The 20,323-nt window shown below is 45.9% G+C and overlaps 1 long non-coding RNA gene across 3 annotated transcripts in view; it reads right to left on the bottom strand.

Moving 5' to 3' along the window:
• LOC132656945 (uncharacterized) overlaps window positions 1-12,820 on the bottom strand; it is a 29,743-nt gene extending 16,923 nt beyond the window's left edge. For all 3 annotated transcript variants that reach the window (XR_009594781.1, XR_009594783.1, XR_009594782.1), the window contains exon 1: window positions 12,489-12,820. This is a non-coding gene — a long non-coding RNA (uncharacterized LOC132656945). The remainder of the gene's footprint in view (window positions 1-12,488) is intronic.
• Between the last annotated feature and the right edge of the window lie 7,503 nt (window positions 12,821-20,323).

The following is a 20,323-nucleotide window of genomic DNA, read 5'->3' as shown; positions in this document are numbered from 1 at the left end:
TGGGATCACAGGTATGTGGTACCAGACCTTTGTTGCTTTAGGATACTGCCCATGCTGGCACTTCTAGGCTGGACCCAGATCCATGGGAAATGGCAAGGAAGTCCTGGCTCCAAACAGCACCTGAAGTCTCCCCCCCCCCCCACCCTGGGTTTTGGCCCAAGCAATGTTATTTCTTGCTTAGAAACTTCAGTAGTTCTCTGACTGGTCTGCCTCTTAACAGCCTTCCACATCTTACAGAGGTAAGCCTTCCAGAGTGGATTACCTCTGTAGCCGGACCTTGCTGCTCCTGTGCTTGAGGCCCTTCAATGGTTCCACCCCACCTTCCCTCAAAGGTCTAAACAAAGTTCACAAGGCTTTTTGTGACACAGCCTGACACTGGCGTGCGGTTAGCAGGGAGAGCTAGGCCTACCATGTTCTCCATCCCTTATGGGTCTTCATCCATGCTCTTTCCTCTGCCTGGAAAGCTCACCTCTCGGGCTGCTCACTCCTCACCAGGCTTCATACCTATTGGCTTGCAGAGGTTAGCTTGGAGAGTATCTTTTCCAAGAATTCTGTCTGACTTCCCCCTGCCCCAGGTTAGCCAGCCTACAAGGCTTACTCTCACTTTTCATAGTTGACTGTATGTCTCTGGTCTATCCATGCTGTTAAAAACATTGAAGGACTAACCTAGGCTCTGTATCTTTATCGTGCTTGGCTCATAGTACTGGCAGAGTGAACACGATCTGATTGGTGAGTGAATGAATGAATGAACAGAAGTCCTTCATGTCTGTCTCCCAGGTGTCCCTGGGAGTTCTCTGGGAAACCTACTTTGGTCCTATTCTCCTGAGGCACACAGTTGCCTGAAGAACTCTGACTTAGAGAGGACAGATGAGTGCTAAGAAGGGCTCAGCTCTTCTGTGACCTTCGCTGGACTGGACCACCTTCAGAGCTGTTGGCTCTGGAAACAGGGCACCTCAGCACCAGTCCTCAGTAACCTCTGTGATCCATGTGACAGGACCCTCTTTCCTTCAGACCCCCAAAGAACAGGGGGTCAACTGCCATTTTTTTTTCAACCTCTCTGTGTGACTAGTCATCCAGGTACACAGGATAACCATTGAGTTGGGCCATTCCCCTTTCAACATCGAGACTGCTATTTCCAACTGCTCTTTATATGGTCCCTCCTCTAATAGCAGGTGAAACAGTCCTTCACCAGAAAAAAATCCAAAGCTAGAAAGACCCAGAACCCTGAACGTTGTGACTACTGTTGACCTAAGATAAGAACTCAGGGACTAGGAGTGTAGCTCCGTGGTCCAGTGTTTGCCCAGCATACATGAAGCCAATCCCCAGTGCTCCAACACACATCCCACTTCAGAACAACTAAGAAAAACAATTTATTCTGAGCCAAAGACGAAGGATGGTGGCCCAGGAACACACATGGAAGTCACTCTGAGTCACCATAGAAGATGTTACGTGGGCTTTCACGAAGAACAAGAGAAGGTCATAAATCAGGAGCTATGTTCACCGGTTTCAGGAGTGGAAACATCAGGTAGGCTGGTGGCAGGAAATTGGAGGCGTCTCTTTGTGTTACCTTCTGGTCGCTGTGACAAGACACCTGGTGCACAAATACTCGGGCACAGACATCTCAGGCCATGGCTTTGGGCCTAAGGGGGGATAAACACCATGGCAGCGGCAGGGCTTTGTCAAGAAGAGCGCTTCGCCTCACAGAATGCAGAAAGCAAAGAGACACATCTCTCCAGGGCAGGCCCCAGTGATTTGCTGCCATCAGCCTGTGCCCCATTCTTTCTCCTACTTCCTAGGAATATCGACAGATTATTAATCTACACGGCAACTAGCCACTGTCTAGGTCAGAGTCCTCAGGATCCAATTTCTTCCCCTTAAACCCATCAGCTGACAGCTAAGTCCTCAACTCATGAGTCTTTGGGGCAAGGAGATGGGGAGATACCAAACTTGTTTCCAAACTTGTTTCTAAGTGATAGCACTTAAAAACTGCTTTTGAGGGGCTGGAGAGATGGCTAAGAGGTTAAGAGCACTGACTGCTCTTCCAGAGGTCCTGACTTCAATTCCCAGCAACCAAATTGTGGCTCACAACCTCTATAAGAAGATCTGGTGCCCTCTACCGACATGCAGGCACATATGCAGGCATACATTGTATACACAATCTTAAAAAAAAAAAAAAGACACTGTTCCAGCAGATATGTCTTTAGTAAAATAAAACTGTTTAAAAAAAGAAAAAGAAACTGCTTTTGGTATAAAGCATTGACTCCTCATTCAGACTGACAAGTTTGAAAGGTTCTAGGTTTGGGCCTCAACGGGGACAATAAGTCAGGCTGTCCCTTTGGGTAAGAGATTTATTAGAAAAGTTATTAACTCCACAGGCAGGCAGGCAGCAGCAGGACCAGGCCTCTGTGACAGAGTAGAGTCCTGTCTTACAGGCTTTAGAAAAAGAAGGGTAGAAAGGAGATTGAAAGTTTCCTTTTTCCAGATGCTGTTGATCGTTGCTAGGGGTAACCAGGAAATGGAGACTTTAAGAATGTCAAGTGATGAATAAACACTTTTCCTGGCAGGATATTACTAGGGGTCGATAGAGTGGGGAGGGCAGAAGCAAGTTCTAGAAATCAAATTACTTCCATTTCTGGGATTGTTACAGTTCAACAAAAATGGTCACTAAAGCAGGACAAACATCTGATACCAATGTCTTGATTTTGTTTCTGTCTGCCTCCTTTTTTTGGCAGAAAACACAGAGATAAGTCGTCCTTAACTTTTTCTCTTGAGTCACACCTTGGATTTTCAGCACAGCTAAACCCAAATGGGGGCAAGTCTCCATGACAAGGAGGCAGCGCCCCGGAGCAGAAGTAGGAGGCTTAGGAGAACCAGGTCGCATCCATCCAGCAATGATGGTAGTAACAACCTCAGGACCACCTCACAGAAGTGACAGTCAGTTAGACCACACCTTAACCAGGAGTTCATAATGCAGACTTTTTGATCTTTACTCTAAATTTTTCTCTACTTAAGCCCAGAGTTTGTGTCACTAGACCCCTCTATCTGACCCCCCCAAAATGTACCCATATTGACTAAATCTCTTCTTCCTGCTTTGCACCATTAGTCATCTCTTTAATAAGCTTACATGAGGATGGGTGGCCCAGTCAGCATTTTGAGGATGTTGGAGCTTAGGCTTTTTTCCATAAAAACTCCAGTTACAAAACCATAACACTCCTCTTTGGGCTTCAGATGTTATCATACAGCACTGTTAGCTTCAGGCTCCGGGGAGGTTAAGCTTCATAATACATTCTGGGAAATGTGTCTATCAGTCATGAAAATGTTAGGTCAGATACAAAAGTTAAAGTAATAAGAAGTCCTAAGATAGTCCAAGATAATTTTGACTTGGACCTATAGCATTCTATCTGTCCACAGCCACAGTGGTCTCCAAAGTCAAGTCCAAGGTTAAGCAGGTACCAGATCATTCATATAGTCACATTGTTTTCTGTAACCTGTCCTTTGGCTACTTTATTTCGTTCCTTTTTCTACCACCTTACATCACCCCATCCCATCCAAACCCCCAAAACTAGGTAGGAAAGAAAAGAGCAGAGAGGGGAAAGAGGGCATTGATCTCGTTAGAATAATATCTGCTGATTAGGGACATTGAGCTCCTTGAGGCAAGTTTGATCTTTGTCATCAAGATATCACCAAACAGCAAAAAGCAATCTAGCAACCAGCAATGGCAGTAGCAGTAGCAGCAGCAGGAGGAGGAGTAAGCAGCAACCAGCAACAGGAGCAACAGCCTCACCACCTCGTGGGGCTCTTGCATTTTATATACTCTGAAGAGTCCCCAGAATTCCAAACATAAACTATCCTCAGCTGACAAAATCACATCCCTGCCAGAACCTGAGACAAATCATAGTCGGCTGCTCTGGTCAATCTGGAGCAGCCCCATTTCCCCACACCTGGGACTGGAACAAAAACACAGTCACATAACATTTCTGTGTCTTTAAAGAAACCAAAATCTCATTATAGTCTTCAGAGAACTTCAACTCATACTACCACTATGTTCCCCAGGCCCATATGTGTGTGGTTGGAAGGCTGAGTTCTAGAGTTACCACCTAATGTAAGGCTGGGATCCACCGCTGACTAGTGGAATGACCTTGGGCAAGTCACAGGAGTTTATGTGTGTGTGCGTGTGTGTGTGCGTGTGTGTGTGTATGTGTGTGTGTGTGTGATGGGGATCTCACTTCACAGCCCAAGTTAGCCCTTAACACATGCTCTCCCTGTCTCAGCCTCCAAGTGCTAGGATTATAAGTATCTGCGACTGCTTCTCAGAACTCAAGAGAACTTTTTCGTCTTTTGGTGCCTTCTCAAAATTATTGTGATGGTTAAATGAGACCATCAGTGTAAAGGAACTTGGAACAGAGCAGGTCCTCAAATAAATGACAGCTATTACATTTGCACCTAAAGGAAGACAAGATCCACATGAGCGTCCCTCATTCTCCAACTCCTCTCTTCATCTCATTTCATCCCTTCCACATCTTCCTTCAAAGCCTTTCCTCTGTTGGTGTAATAGGTACTTTCCTAATGCCATGATGAAAAACCATGACCAAAGCAACTTTGGGAAGAGTTTTATTTTGGCTTTATATTCTCAATTCAGTTTAACCCTTCTGGAAACATTGTCCTGGACACACCCAGAGGCGTGTTTCCATGGTGATCCTAAATCCAATCACGTTGACAATGAAGAGTCACCATTACAGGATGGAGCAAGACTCGCCCATTTTCTTCTTATCCTGCCACTAACTGAGGGAATGTTCTCAGCACTGGGTTCTCAGCTGTGTGTTGAGGGAGGGACATAAGGAATTGTTTCCACTGTACTTCTGTTTTCCCCCCCACAACAAATGAGATCTGAAAGCCAACACCTCTGGCTACAACAACTGATTTCCTTCCAAGGACTGCAACATAGAATAGAGAAGGGATATATAGTATTCCCCATTAACACAGCCTTGATCCTACTCTTTGGGAAATTATCCCAGTGTTATACTACAGGGACAGTCACATCCTTATAAGCTTAGTTTTTAATTGCAAAGTATCACCCTGTTAGCCCAAAAAAGCTTCCACCTGAAGCAGAAGGCTAATGACATTGCTCCCTTGGCATAATTTTCCTGCTCCTCAATTTCTCCTTTACAAATAGTTGTTTTTCTTGCTGCACATCCCACCATCCATTTCCATCTTCCTACGTCGAAGCTCAGCCTCTTGTGGGAACTCCCACTCAGCCTGTTTTCCAGCCTGAAAGGCTCTGTTTGGTCTCAGCTCACTGCAAAAACAACTAACACGCCTTAAACCCAAAGATAAATCAGCCAAGCTGCCAGCTTCTGCCATCCATCTCACAGACCTGCTGACCTCTTCCAGTGCCCAGCCCAGCCCAGCCCTGGAACTGGAACTGTAGTTGCATACCCCCTCCCCCCACCCATCTCTACCCACCTAGAATGTCCCTGGGCCCACATTTCTAGAGCAGAGCATCCCAGGTTTGGGTTTTTCCCCTCTTGTTGTTGTGTTTTCACTTTTATGCGGTGGGGCATTAATGAAGCCATCTTCGAGGCAATGCTCAATCCCAGGTCTGACTATAATAAGATCTTCCCACAACTGAGCGGTACAGCACACCCCCACATCCCATTGAGAACCTTTTCAATCTATTATATTGTGACACCGTAATTTCTCTAAATTTTTTTGAACACGCAATCACAACAAACATAATTCCTTCCAGGGAAAGAGAATGTTCACCTCCACTTCACAGTCGTCCCCCCCCTCCCGAAATCTGGAGAGAAGTAATTCTACCTAAATCTCAAACCCCACAGTTCCTAGAGCAACCAATAACCAAGAGCCTGTAATGGGCTTCCCAGCTCGCCCCACCCCACCATCCGCCCCAATTTCCTCAATCTGCTCAGCAACCAGAGCCATTAAATCCAGAAAACTAATTTGTAAGGAAAACAATGAGAAGAGCAATAGTTTCTCCGTTGGATTCTAATGCAAAGTCCCACCAGGACTAGGGCCCCTGTTGTAAAGAAAGGCGAGTGTGGTGCCTGGAGAGAACCGGCTATTAACATCGAAAGCCCCAGTGCTTTGGAAGCTGACCTGCTGCAAAATAGAAATCTGCCCTAGCAGACAGGGGCTAGCACTCAGGTTCACGTTATTTATCCTGCAAACCGAGTTGCTAATAGCAAGCAATCATGGGCTTGCCCCCCCACCCCCCCACCATCCCAACCCCACCTCCTGTGCAAGCAGATGGGGGCGGGGGGCAGAGAGCCTGCAGAGTTTGATGAGCCATCCCAGGACACGTGCCTGTGTTACTTAGGCGCAATGCTATTTGGGGAAGGAAAAGCAGGGAATAAAGCTGGGGAGTGGGAGGAGAGGACGAGCAAGAAAAGCCAGGAGGGGGTGAGCCACGGGGAAGACAGGCCGGTGGTCTTTGCCCAGCCCCTGCAGACAGCTGGCCTTGCCTGAAACTCTGATGTGCTCTGTTCCCCCGTGGATGGGGGCGGGACTCGGAGATTGGTAGATTCACCTTGAGTCATCCAGTGAGTCACTAACAGGAGGCAGAAATAGATCTTATGATCCAGTGTTCTTGTCACAGTATCTTGTTTCTGCAACCAAGACATCTAGGAGGGGAGGGACCCGAGTGCTCCGAACGACCAGGTTGGTTCATTTGAAGAGATGACTGAGTGCTTCCATTCCCAAGGCAAATTAAGAACCAAAGATGTTTCTCTGGCCAACTCAACCACTCTCTCCACCTCAGGTTCACCTGTTCTCCATCCCCATCAAGGTCCAACCCATTTGAGCCACACATCAAGTCCAAACAGCACTCTTGGCTCTCACCGGGAGCACGTGCATCCCAGAAAGTCTTCCTTGATTACATTCACTCAGTTTTCCTCTCCTCTAACTTGTAGTCTTTTACAGATGAGGATGTAAATATAGTTGTCTACCTGATATCCCTTGCACCTTCAGCCCTGTGTCCTGAGAATACAGACTTCGTCTTGTTCCGTACCCATTCACGTACCCTTTTAAAACACAGGCTTTATTATTATTCAAGTATAGCTGTAATTAAAAAAAAAATAGTTTGTTCCAACAGTTTTCTAGAAAAAAGCAATGTGCCACACTTTCCAGAGCCACATGGGGACACCCGATGGGGATTTAGGATAAAACGGGGGCAGAGGAAAAGTGCCCCCCAAAAGCCCTTCTGCAGCATGGAACAGATTGAGTAACCGGGTTAGGATTAATTGATTTCAGCTAACCCTGGAGCCTTGAGACTGTCCCTAGTTGCCTCCTGGCTAACCGTGAGGTGATCAGAGCAGGTAGAAAGTGGCCTGAAGTATGAGAGCCTGATAAAAAGGTATTTTGGAGCATGGACTCTGCATTGGTTGATTTACAAACAGACCTGGGCAAGCGATTTACTGTGTCCAATAACTGAGCGGCCCTGGGAGGAAAGGTTTCTAAGAGACAGCAAGGCCCCCAGGAGACAACACATTTGGGAAAAAAAAAAAATTACAAATGCAGCAATTACCTTTGTGGCTGCTGCAACTATTCTATGGCCATAGGAAAAGCCAATTCTGGACAAACTACCAGTTGCACAACCAAATTAAGTAGTTCTGACCTGCCTTCTTCACAGCTGATATTTTCTCTTGAAGCTACAGTTGGCCTTAGGCAGGTGACATGCTTAGGAGAGGAGACATGATTCAGGATGGGTTAAGGGAATGAAATGTAGCTTCTGTTCAACTGCAGTTTCAGGTCAGTATAACTGTCATTATCTGAAAAGACAAAATTTCCCAGGGCTTTGAGGACAATAGATCCATGGTAGGGAGCTTGCGTAGAGAACCCAAGGCCTAGCGTTCACATCCTCAGCACTGAAGGGACAGGCAGATACACGGACACACAGAGACACGCACTCACACACACAAATGTGCCACGCACACTCATAACACACAGTGTTTCTAAACCTGGACTGGCCACTATCCAGATATGTGCCCTCTGCCAAATCACATCACAATTCTAAGCTTCAGTCTCCTCAACCATGAAATATGGGAATTGAACTAAATTATTCCTAGTCACTTCAGATTCACTTTAAAAACCTCATGATTCTAAATATAAACAGATCGCCTCAACCTTTTTTTCTTTCTTTTTTTTTGAACTAAATGCCAAGTGCATATGATCACATCCGTTATGGGGGGGGGGAGGCAGAAACCTGCCACTCAGATCTTAAGGACAGTAGTAGATAGTTTTGTTCTACAAAGATACAGAAGTTAGTGCGGCCTATCATATTAATACTGTTATCACAGGTTGGAGTCATGCCTCCTTTTCCTAATCTCCAATACTATGATCTTATTCGGGAATACGTTATAATTGGTTAAGGCAAGGTTATACGGCCATACTGGAGGAGCATCATCCTTTAGTCTAAAATGATTGGTGTGTTGGCTGGGCCTGGCCGCACACTTGTAATCCTAGCACTTGGGAGGTGGAGGCAGGCAGGTTTCTGTAGGTTGGAGGCCAGCCTATGCTATATAATGAGTTCAATACCAACCCGGGACACACAGTGAAACCTTATTTGATGGTTACTTTGTGTTACTTTGACTGGACTTAGACTCCCAGGCAGCTGTCAGTGAGGCTGCTTCTAGAGAGACTTGAGTGAGGAGGGAGGCGTCACCGTGAATGGGAAGTGCATGGCACCACTTCATTAGCTAAGGTCCCAGCGCAGATAAAGAGGAGATCGCCAGCATTCTCCCCTTTATGACTGTGGACTCAGCGTGCAGCCACATCATGTTCCAGCTCCACCATCTCCCCACCGTGATGGACTGTGCTGTCAAACCGCAACCCAAAACAAAGCCTTCCCTCCTCCTCCTGCTTTTGTCAGGTGTTTTATTACACCGATGAGAAAATTAATTAATACGTCCTGTCTCCGTGAAATAAAGAATGAAAGATAGTGAAATCAAGCATCAGTGTCCTGATGAAAGAGGGAAAGATAGACAGAGATGGTCTAGCGTGTGAGGACAAAGGCACAGCTAGTGACAGCTATGTGTCTACAGGGGCGTCAACGAAAGCACGCAGCTCCCAGCCCAGGGATTTCAGAGCCGCCACCAAGCTCCAGAAGCTGGGAGAGGCCGAGGGAATCGTGCCGTAAAAGGAGCACAGCCCCACTGTCATCATAATGTCTGATTTCCCAGCACTGGAACCATGAGGCTCTACTTTGGACCACCCTATTCGCAGCACTTTGCTGCAGCAGACATAGAAAGTTAATATAGCCACTAACTGTGAGTGTTTATTCAGATGCTTACCATGGACCAAGATCTACATTAACTGCTCTGAGTGCCGATCACTCAATCTTTGCTGCAATCTCGGGTGGTCACCAACACTTTAGTCACATTTTACAAGTGAGGGTATACAAATATGCCCTTAACAACCAGGTCAGGGGTGGAGTTAAACTTTAAAAATTAGGATCCTGCTATAAGGATCTTAGTGTGAAGGGGTTGAAGCTACTGTGGACACCACACTTCCTGGACTTGCCATTTCATTTTGCTTGATTTTGATGTTTGTCGAAACTGTAAGGTACCTCAGATCCAGTAGGTCCAAAACCATCATCTTCACTTTTCCCTTCTAGTCCATCTCCTTAAGTTTCCCATTAAAACATTTTCTTCCCCCTTCCCTCCAGCCATAGTTAGTACCTCTGCGTATTGACTCAAGTCATCCTCCCTTTGGCTCCTTTTTCACTCAAACCCTGAACCCCAGGCTGTACATTAAATCCAATGATGCCTCCATCTCCATTGCCACTACCCTGGTTCCACCCTCCAGTGCCCCTGCTCTGAAGGGAATGCTTTATGAACTCTGCCTGTCTGAGCCTTCCAAAGGCTTGTCATCATACCTTGGTAAAACCAACTCTTGGGCGAGGGACATTGCTCAGTTGGTAGAAGCCTTACCTAGCATGTACAGGCTGTGATTCAGTCCCCAGCACTTAACATAGAGGTACACACACCTATAATCCCAGTACTTGGAAGGCCAAAGGATTACAAGTTCAAGGCCAGACTCTGTTACATATGGGGTTTGAGGTTGGCCTGGTCCACATGAGATCCTGTCTCAAACACAGAAAGGAAAGAAAGACAGGTAGACAGAAAGAGAGATAGAGAGAAAGGAAGGAAGAAACAGAGAGAGAGAAAGGAAGAAAGAAAGGAAGAAAAAAAGAAAGAAAGAAAGAAAGAAAGAAAGAAAGAAAGAAAGAAAGAAAAGGAGGGGGAAAGGAAGGAAGAAAACATAGAAGGAGAAAAAAAAACAAAAGAAAAAAACCTTTTTTTCATGGTCCATGACTCTCCTTTGGCTTCGTCTCTGCACTGCCCTCACAGTCAGTCATTTGTGTAGTCCTTGAACATCCCTTAGGCCTTTGGTATGAAAATCTTGTCCTATCCAGACCCTCTCTGGCTACCTCCTCCTCATTATTCAGGTCCAAAGGCCTTTCCTGACCCCTATATTTAAACTAGCCCTATTTCCTTGCCCCAATCAATTCTATTACCTGGTTTTATCTCCTTCACTCTGAAAAGTTAGCATATTTTTATAAACTTCCTTTTTGGTTTGTCATTCCATGAGAACAGGGGTCTTTTCCATCTTGGTTCACCACTTTGCTCTAATGCCCAGATTACAGTCTGACCCCACAGGTGCTTCCTAAAGGCTGCCTGGCAAGGACACCTTGAGGTTCCCAAGTGGAGCCTGTGCTTTTGCTGTCTCTCTTGCATCTGCTGATTCTCCTTGTTCACTGAGGCCTAAGAGGTGTTTAGCAAACGCTTATTGGCTGCTGTCTTAGGGTTTCATTGCTGTGAAGAGACACCATGACCACAGCAACTCCAACAAAGAAACCATTAATTGGGGCTGGCTTACAGCTTCAGAGGTTGAGTCCATTATCATCGCGGTGGGAAGCATGGCAGTGTGCAGGCAGATATGGTACTGGATGGAGAAGGAGCTGAGAGTTCTGCATCTCCATCCACAGGCAACAGAAGACTACGTGTCACCCTGGGCGTCGCTTGAGCCTGGGAGACCTCAAAGCCTGCCTACACCGTGACACACTTCCTCCAACAAGGCCACACCTACTCCAACAAGGCCACACCTACTCCAACAAGGCCACACCTACTCCAACAAGGCCACTCCTCCTAATACTGTCACCTCTATGGGCCAAGCATTTAAACACATGAGTCTACAGGACCAACCTATTCAAACCACCACAGCTCCACAGAGGGACCTTTGTTCTACAGTTTTTGTTCTTCTAGGATGTAGAATTTCCTGGTGGTTCAAGGAGTTTACACTCAGAAGCATCTACATAGGAAAGACTCAGAAATACACACTCTAATACATGCTCCAATTTCTTTTCTGCGAAAGCCATCTCCACTCAGTAAACAGGGTCATCCTCCATGTACGTGAAGCCTTGACCTGCCTCGAATGTGGGACCTGCCTGGCCGACTAAGCTCAGATGTTTAAATACTTTCTTAATTACTTCTAACACAGAGAACACATTTGGAGCCCCTTGCCAGCCATTCGGCAACTCTTACCACTCCAAACTGCTGAGGAAAATGAGCTTTTCTGCCACAGGAGACAAAGAAGAAAAAAAACAAAAACAAAAACAAGGACTATTTTTTTAAAATTAGGTCTGTATTTGGTGTTCTGTGAAGACACATTGCATCCTTTTTAATAAACAGAAGTTGGTTTGTGTTTCTTGAAATTGATTTCTCCATTTCTCCCAGCACTCTCTTTTGCTGGACCATTGACTTTAAAAATTGTTATTACATTGATTGGTTGGTTGGTTAGTTGGGTGACTGACTGGAGGGCATACTGTGTGAAGGTCAGAAGATAACTTGCAGGAGTGATCCTCTCCTTTCACCACGTGGGTCCCAGGAATCGAATGCAGATCATTAAGCTTGCATTAAGTGCCTTGATCTTCTGGGCCATTTGCCAGCCCTGGATCACTGATTTTTGAAACCCCTGTCCCCAACTCAAAAGCCCACTGGGCAGGCAGGGCAGGCCTGGCCAACAAGGTCATGGAAGCTGGTTTCTTGAGGCCTTTCAAAAGTCTCCAGGAGGCAGTGGGCTGGGAGAAGCCATGCCTGAGGTGTGAGGTCCTGGACATGGGCACTGGTATTCTGACACTAATGTCTCGTGGGGTTTATATCTCTGCCCCAACTCTATTCACCCACTCCCATTTGGGTCTAATTACTCCAAACTTCGAAGGAGGAGTAAATGGTTCTCAGAAGGTTAAGTAAACTTGGCTTTCGCCTCTTAGAAGCAACATCGTTACCTTGGGGCAATAGAACCTCTCAGCAAAAACACCAAATTCTTCTTTGTTTTTACAAAAGGTATTGGGAAAACAATCTGCTTTTCTGTGCATTTTGGTCAGGGTTATCTTTTTTTCTTTTTTAAGCAAATAATAGAACCCACTTGCCTTACACAAAATAGTAAAACGAACCGTATAGAAACAAGAGTACCTTATCAGTCTGTGGATGAGGGAGGAGATGTGGTCTCAGGAAAGCTCCAGATCTGAGCTAGAGTCCACAGGAACCCAGCCAACCCGTCCCTTCTCTGCCCGTCACTGTAGAGTCCCATCAGCTCTTTCATGGGTCCAGATGTGACATGTTCCCTTCGTTTTCATATGTTTGAATGTTCGGTCCCCAGCAGATGGTGACAAATGGAAGGCTAGGGAACCTTTAGGAGGCGGGTGCCTCACGACGGAGTGGATGGCTAGAGGCGGGGACCTTCGGGTTTTGTAGCCAGGCCCAGCTTCCTGTCTGGTCTCTGTTTCCTGTCGAGGAGGGTGTAAGAAAACACCCTCCTGCCGCAAGCCCTCTCCTGCCATGCTGGGCTGTGTCCTCAAACGCCGAGCCAAAGTAAATCCTCAGTCCCTGGACTTGCTTCTCAGGTGTTTGGTCATAGCGAGGAGAAAAGTAACGCAGACTCCCATTTCCGCTTCTCTCCGTAGTTACAGCAATCAGCTCCCACGTTCAAACGTTCTCATTCACAGGCTCTCCCTCTCCGTGAGCCGCAGTTCACAGAACAAGACTGATGGTCTCAGCTTGAGCACGGACCCACTCGTGCTCCACCCCGCTGCTGGCCAGGTGAACAAACATGAGCGTGTATTGGAAAGCCTCCACAGTGGCTAGATAGACCGGACAGAGAGGGTTCTCAGGCAAAGGCAAAGGCGGCGCTCCCCCGAAGCACCACCGCCATACTGGACACACAGCCACTTAAAAGAAATTATTTTATTATTCATTTGTCATATTATTCAGGTGCACACAGAGACCACAAGGAGGTATCAGATCCCTTGGAGCTGGGGTTGCAGGCAGCCATGAACCATGTGACGTGGGTGATAAGAACTGAACTCTGGTCCTCTGCATGAGCAGCAAGCACTCCTAACCTCTGAGCCGTCCTTCCAGCCCCACTTTCGGCCGTTTTTTTTTTTTTCATCCAGACAATTCTTCTGTTCCCACACCTCTAACCTTGTTAAATGTTAAAAAGTGCCTAGAAGATGGCCTTTGATTTGTTAGTTTTATCTGAAAAGTATCTTTAAAGTTTTTTTGTTTTTTTTTTTTTTTGAGACATTGGATAGTCTGGGACTGAAATCACAGGCAATTGTAAACCTCTGGGAACCAAACCTGGGTTCTTTGCAAGAGCAGTAAGTGCTTTTACTGGCTTAGTCGTCTCTCTGGCCCTAGAAAACATTTTTTTACTTGGTATATCTAATAAATTCTGAAACCATTTTTCCAGATTAGATCTGTTGTTCTTTTGAGTGCCTGAGCTGGGATCTCCAAACCAATAGATCCTAACGCCTACCCTCAGACACTGAGCACTGAAAGCATGGTCGGTCCTGAGACTGTTTGAATTAAGGCTAAGATGCTGTGATGACAGCAATAATAACAGCTGGAAGAGGGAAGTGGACAAGGAAGAGGGAGAAAAATGGGCTACTGCACTCACGGCCGAAAGGTGTTGTATGGTAAGCATGAGGGGACTCTGGCCAGGCCTTTCCACAAGCAGTTTAGGGATACTGGCAGTGAGAATTGCTTTACCCACCTACACTCAGAATTGCGATCACCCCTAGAAGTCTCTGCAAGTGCTTAGCTTGATTATACAAAATATTACTGATTATTTTCATTTTCACAAATAGCTTTCATTTATGCTAATTACCATGTAGCACAAAGATGATTATGTGTTGATTAACTTTGCTTTAAGATTAAACTTCTGCACTTTTTTTTTTTTGTTGTTGTTCAGGCTTCTTAGTTTGTTGTATTGGCCAGAACTGATTGTGTACCCAAACTTAAAAAGAATTAGAAGGAGCATCATCTCCTGGGATACCAGGCTAGAATACACATGACTCACACAGCCTTCCCCTAGAAGTGGGGACAACCAAGTATTCTGAACAACAGCTCTTAAGATATCTTGCATGTTGGAGCTGGTGAGATGGCTCAGAAACAGTTAAGAGCAGTGGCTGCTCTTACAGAAGATCCCGGTTCCATTCCCAGCACCCAAACATGTGTAATTCCACTCCCAGGAGACCTGATACCTTCTTCTGGCTTCTGTGTGTTGCATGAACATGCTACAGAGGCATGCATGTTGGCAAAACATGCATACATATAAAATAAAGGCTTAAACATTTAAGGAGAGATATCTGAACATCCTTTTCAAGATGGAGAGACTTTTGGAGTCACGAAGACATACGCTATGCTCCATCTAATGACATTTTTAAGGAGCTAATAGAGAGGTGAGACACTGGAGGCGTGTTCCTTATAAACTGATATGCTGGGGTCAGCTTGCCTGGTACAGTAACTGACCAGGACCCTTAGCCTGAGAGACTGTGGAGAGGCAACTGACATATGCTAGATGCAGACTACCTTAAAAACAAGTGCTGACAGGCACTTTGTAACAATAATGGAATAATAATGCACAAGGAAGGTAACATCTATGGAGCCATGTCTGTAGGCCACGTGTTACCATGTCCAGTCCCTTGCAACCCCAAAGGATTAGTGCCCTCAGCATCCTCAAAAGAAAACAGATCTGAAACTCTTGGTTGATGGTTGTGTTGGCAATCACAGAGCCCGACTTGAATTCAGGTCTGCTGGGCAGCGAACCTCAGGGGATTTCCATTCTGAGAGATCTCCAAGGTTAAATAAGCTTTAGTCTCTAGAATCTCAGCTTCCTCTTTGGAAAGTGGGATAATAAATGAGCCTTCTTTTCTTTCTGCTGGGTACCAGCTGCTTGCTGTTGAAATGTGCAACTTCATGAATCCTGGGCAAATGCTGCCGGTCCTTGCTGGATGCTACCCCTCTGGATGCAAGGCTGTCATCAATGATGGTACCTCACATGGCCCTTACAGCCGTGCTCGACTGGCTGGAACTGACCACTATCCCCGAAAAGTGAAAGCTGCCATAGGCAAGAAGAAAATCACCAAGAGATCAGAGCTCAAGTCCTTTGTACATATGCATAGCTATAATCACCTCGTGCCACAAGTACTCTGTGGACATCCCCTTGGACAAAACTGGGGACCACAAAAAATAATGTATAGACATGGCTGAGAGGGTCTTTGTATGGCTGAACAGGATCAGACACAAACACCATACAACACAAAGTGATGCCCAGCACGTGTCTGATTTCCTTGGGGTTGCCTCTCCCCTCCTGCCCTCTCCAACTCCTTTCTTCTTTTCCTCCTCCTATTTCTTATCCTCTTCTTTCTCCCCATCTCTTTCCTTGCCCCCTTCCTTCTTTCTATACTCTTACTTTCCATGCCACCCCAAGCTGCTGTTTTGTGGGAAAGGATGAAGCAGAGAGCTCAGGAGAGCCTGCGTTTTAGTTAGTCAGCACTGAGTCACCGGGAAGTGACTGTCCCTCTGGAGACGGAAGCAGCCTGGAAGTTTCTCACTTACACTGAGCTGGCTGCACACGCAGCAGGAGCTCTGGGCAGAGTTGCTAGATGATAGATGACACTTGCTCCAGGTAGTGTGCTCACTGGATGAATGTGAAGCCCTTTCTCTTCATGGAATCATTTTCCTGCTGGGAGAGAGACACCAAACTGGGATTCTCTTACAAACAGGACACCTGGCCTCAAGGGGGTGTGATACATCATGCATGGTACCTGTGACCAGAAAGTCTCAATCTGACTCACAATGGTGGCACTGTTTTGCTCTTCAGCCTTGAGAAAGTGATTTACCCTCTCTGAGCCTCAGTTTTCTCATCTGTAAGAGGAGAGTGGAGATAATGTGTTGGAGATGTGTGAGTCGTATAATAAATACTTTGTAGCCCGGTGGTGGTGGTGGTGGTGGTGGTGGTGGTGGTGCATGCCTTTAATCTCAGCAGTTTCGAGGAAGAGGCAGGCTGATCTCTGAGTTCAAGACCAGCCTTGTCTACAAATCAAATTCAGGACAGCCAGGGCTACACAGAGAAACCCTGGCTCAAAAAACCAAAAATAAACAAGTAAATAAACATAGATCTTTGTACACAATGTGTTTGTGACTGATCACAAGTATTAGTAATGGCTATACTTGTGTGTTTTTCTAGTAGTAGGGAGAGAACAGAGGTGAAAGCCAGTGCTGGAGATGTCCTTGAGTGGAATGTACAGTGGCTTTATCTGCTTTCTTCGGGAGACTCACTCATGGTCCCTCAGAGCTTTCATCATTAAAAACAGAAAAACAGCCTGGAGGCAGTGGCCCCGCCTTTAATCTCAGTACCTGGAAGGCAGAGGCAGGTGGATCTCTTGAGTGCAAGGCCATCTCCGTCTACAGAATGAATTACAGTACAGCCAGGGCTACACAGAGAAACCCCATCTCCAAAACCAAAACAGAACAAAACAAAAAACAAACAAGCAAAAAAACCAAAAAACAACAAAACAAAACAAAAACTGCATGTATCACTGACCAGAACTTAGAGAGCACATATACACTGAGAGAGGGGCAGTGACATTGCTGGGCAGTTGTGAAAACGTCAGGAGCCTGGGCTTGGGCTCTTCCGGGACACCGTCCCCTGTGGATCACCCCACAAAGCTAACTGAAGGAGATTGGGGCTAAAGCCCATCACCCTGAGATAGCAATCATCCCACAGCCTGATCCGCATGAATCCCATGCCCCAAGCTATGACTCACTCTCAGCTGTTTATCCACTCACTGTAACCTGAACTTGGGGAGGCAACCAGGCACCAAAATGAGAACCACCTCTCCACCCTACCCCAGTGATCCTGCATTACAAAGGCAGGCTCAGACCTCCACAGTCCTACTTCCTATCAGACCACACCTATACTCAGAAGCCAGTGTGGTGTCACCTACCTACCCCCAGTACATCCAGTGTCTTAGCTGCTTTTCCTATTGGTATGATAAAAACCCTGACAAAAGTAACTTAAAGGAGAAAGGGTTTCTTCTGGCTCACATTTCAAGGTACAGTCCATTTTGGCAAGGCAGTCCTGACAGCAGGAGCTTTCGGTGGCTGGTCCAGTGGCATCTGCAGTCAGGAAGCAGAGGACAGTGGATCCTCAGCTAGCTTCATCCTTTAGATGCATCCCATAGCCTGAGCCCAGGAAATGTGCTGTCCACTGGGTGAGTGAGCCTTCTCACCTCCGTTAGCCTGTTCAAGAGAATCCTTAATAGGTATGACTATGACCAGAGATTAACTAATCATCAATAATATCCGTCACGAGTTGAAAGAGATCTGCCACAAAAAAAAAAAAATCACCAAAAAGCTTCCAGCAAATCATTTCATCTCTCGGAGCCTCAGTTTCCTCCTTAATAAGAAGGAGAAACTTCTGTTTTCCCTGACTTCCTCACACTGCCAATATGAAGATCACCTTTTCAAACACGGGCAATCCAAAAGCCAGGAGAACAAAGAGGCTGTTTAAATGTCTGGCATTAGGGAACTGGAGAGACAGAAAAAAGCAATAAGTTAGTTTACAGGGTCAATAATGCAGTAAAGAATAAAAACGAAACAGGTTCCTCTTAAATGAGCTTGAACAATAGCGGGCCCAACTTTGAATTCTCCACCTCTCGGACTGTCTGTGGTCCGTAGCTGCTGACCTAACTGTAATCTGTCTGTTGTGTGTGTCTGCGGCTGACACCTTTGGGTTGGGTTTGCTCTGTGTTTATTGAACAGCATAGAGAACACAGCATGGGGAAGGAATGAAGACTCCTTTACAGAAATCTCTAAAAGAGTTTCACAAGAGAAGTTACTTCGCTGACCTTGAATAGCACTTAAAATCCGACACAGATGTCAACATTTGTGGGATATTTTTTTTGTTTACAGTTGCTTCCGATCCGTTAGCTACTCTCAGCTACATGCACACTCATACCCACCTATATGGTATTCTGGGTCAGGGATTGAAGAGTACATAGATGAAGGCCATGCATTTAGCCTAGGTAGCAAGATCTGACTACATGCCAAATCTAAGGCATAGCGAGGTTGGTTACATTGCTCTCTTAAAGGCAGGTTAAGCTTAAGCAGGCTGAGCACACAGTAGGATAGCAGGTTGAATACATAGTTGTAAATGGTCTCCAGGCAAATTACTAATTTGGTGACAAGCTTTTTTTTTTTTTCTTTTTTTTTTTTAAGTTCAGTCTCTTTGGGGGTCAAGAGATATTTTCAGAAAAGCGTATCACCACAAACAGGTTAGTTTTCTCAACTTGACCAAACTGACGTTACTTGGAAGAGGAAACCTCAGTGGAGATCACATCAGATGGCCTGTAGGCACATCTGTGGCCGCCTTTCCTCCACTGCTAACGGATGTGGGAGGGCCCAGCCTCCTGTGAGGTTGGGCTGTTTAAAATGGTGTCTGAGCATGAGCCTGCAAACAAGCCAGTACTTAGACTTCTGGTCTTTGCTTGAGTTCCTGTGTTGGTTTCTCTCAAGGATGGACTTTAACTCATAAGATGAATGAACCCTTTCCTCCCCACATTGCTTTTAGTCGGTGTTTTAGCACAGCTACAGAGAAGCATGCTAGCACAGAGAAAAATAACTGAGTCTTAAAAGCATGGCCATGAATAGAAAATTAAAAAAAAAAAAAACTAATAAAGGACTGGAGAGATGGCTCAGCAGTTAAGAGTACTTCCTGCTCCTCTACAAGACCTGAGTTTGGCCCCCAGGACCCATAACTGGCAGCTCACAACTGCCTGTAACTCCAGCACTAGAGGGTCCGAAGCTCTCTTCTGGCCTCTGTGGGCGTAAACACACGTGTGTCATACTCACACATAGACACACCCATACACACAAAATAACACAATGAGCTATATGGCAATACTATTCCCATGAATTAAAAGACATGCTTATAAGACAATTGTTTTTTGTTTTGTTTTGTTTTTGAGGATCCAACATTAAATAAATACAGTAGAAATGAGGTGAGGTCTTGCTGTAAAAATCAGCGAGCGAATGGCAGGGGTCTTGCGTGAACCAGTGGCATAATGTGACACGAGACATAGATTAACCTAATCCTGTGTACCTGAGACCCAAGGAAAAGAGAACTTGTATTGGTGAATATCCGCTTTATAGAGTAAAAGCAAATGGACACTCTTTTGTGATATAGCCATTCCCCTACTAACTCACTGAGTAAACACTTGCTCAGCATCTGTGTGCCAAGTACCAGGAGGGTGGAGTTCTGTGTCTTTTCTAATCCTCCTCTACATTCTCTTGTTTTCAGACAAAAGCACAAATAGTCACAAGGCAGTAGGTAGTGTCTGTGGGTGAGTTACTTTTGTGCCACTGTAAAAAATATCTGACAGAAATAGTGCAGAGAGGATGATTTGCTCTGGCTGATGGTGTAAGAAGTTTCAGGCCATTGCGGTGGGGAAGGTAAGGTGGAGCGCCTCAGTCCACGGCAGCGGGAGGATGAGGTGGAGGAGAGCTGATCTTACAGCAGAGGGCCAGGAAGCAGGAGCAAAGGCGGGAACTAGGCGTGGGAGTTAGTGTTCAAAGTCCACCCCTCCGGATCTACTTCAGCCATCTCCCCCGAAGTCTCATAGCCTCCCAAAACAGCACCACCAGCCAAAGAACAAGTGTTCGGGTATGAGACTGCAGGGGACATTTCAAAGTCAAGCCCTGGAACCCCACCCCTGACCCAAAGGTTCACAGCCTTTCTATAACGCAAAATAAAATTCAAAAAAATAAAATACAAAATGCAGTTAGTACTGCTTCAAGAGTTCCCATGGGGCGAGAGACGTTCAGAGGTCAAGAGCACTGGGAGAAAATGCCTGACCGAACAACATAAGGGGCGGGCGGTTAATTTGGTTCGTGGTTTCATTCCATCTTAGCAGCAGAGCAGGAAGAACAGCTCAATCATGGTGGCAGGAGCTTGTAGGGAGGAG

This window comes from Meriones unguiculatus, chromosome 10, assembly GCF_030254825.1.
Source record: "Meriones unguiculatus strain TT.TT164.6M chromosome 10, Bangor_MerUng_6.1, whole genome shotgun sequence".
Classification (NCBI taxonomy): Eukaryota; Metazoa; Chordata; class Mammalia; order Rodentia; family Muridae; genus Meriones; species Meriones unguiculatus.
Note: the sequence above shows the minus strand (reverse complement) of the source record. Positions and strands in the feature narration are given on the sequence as shown.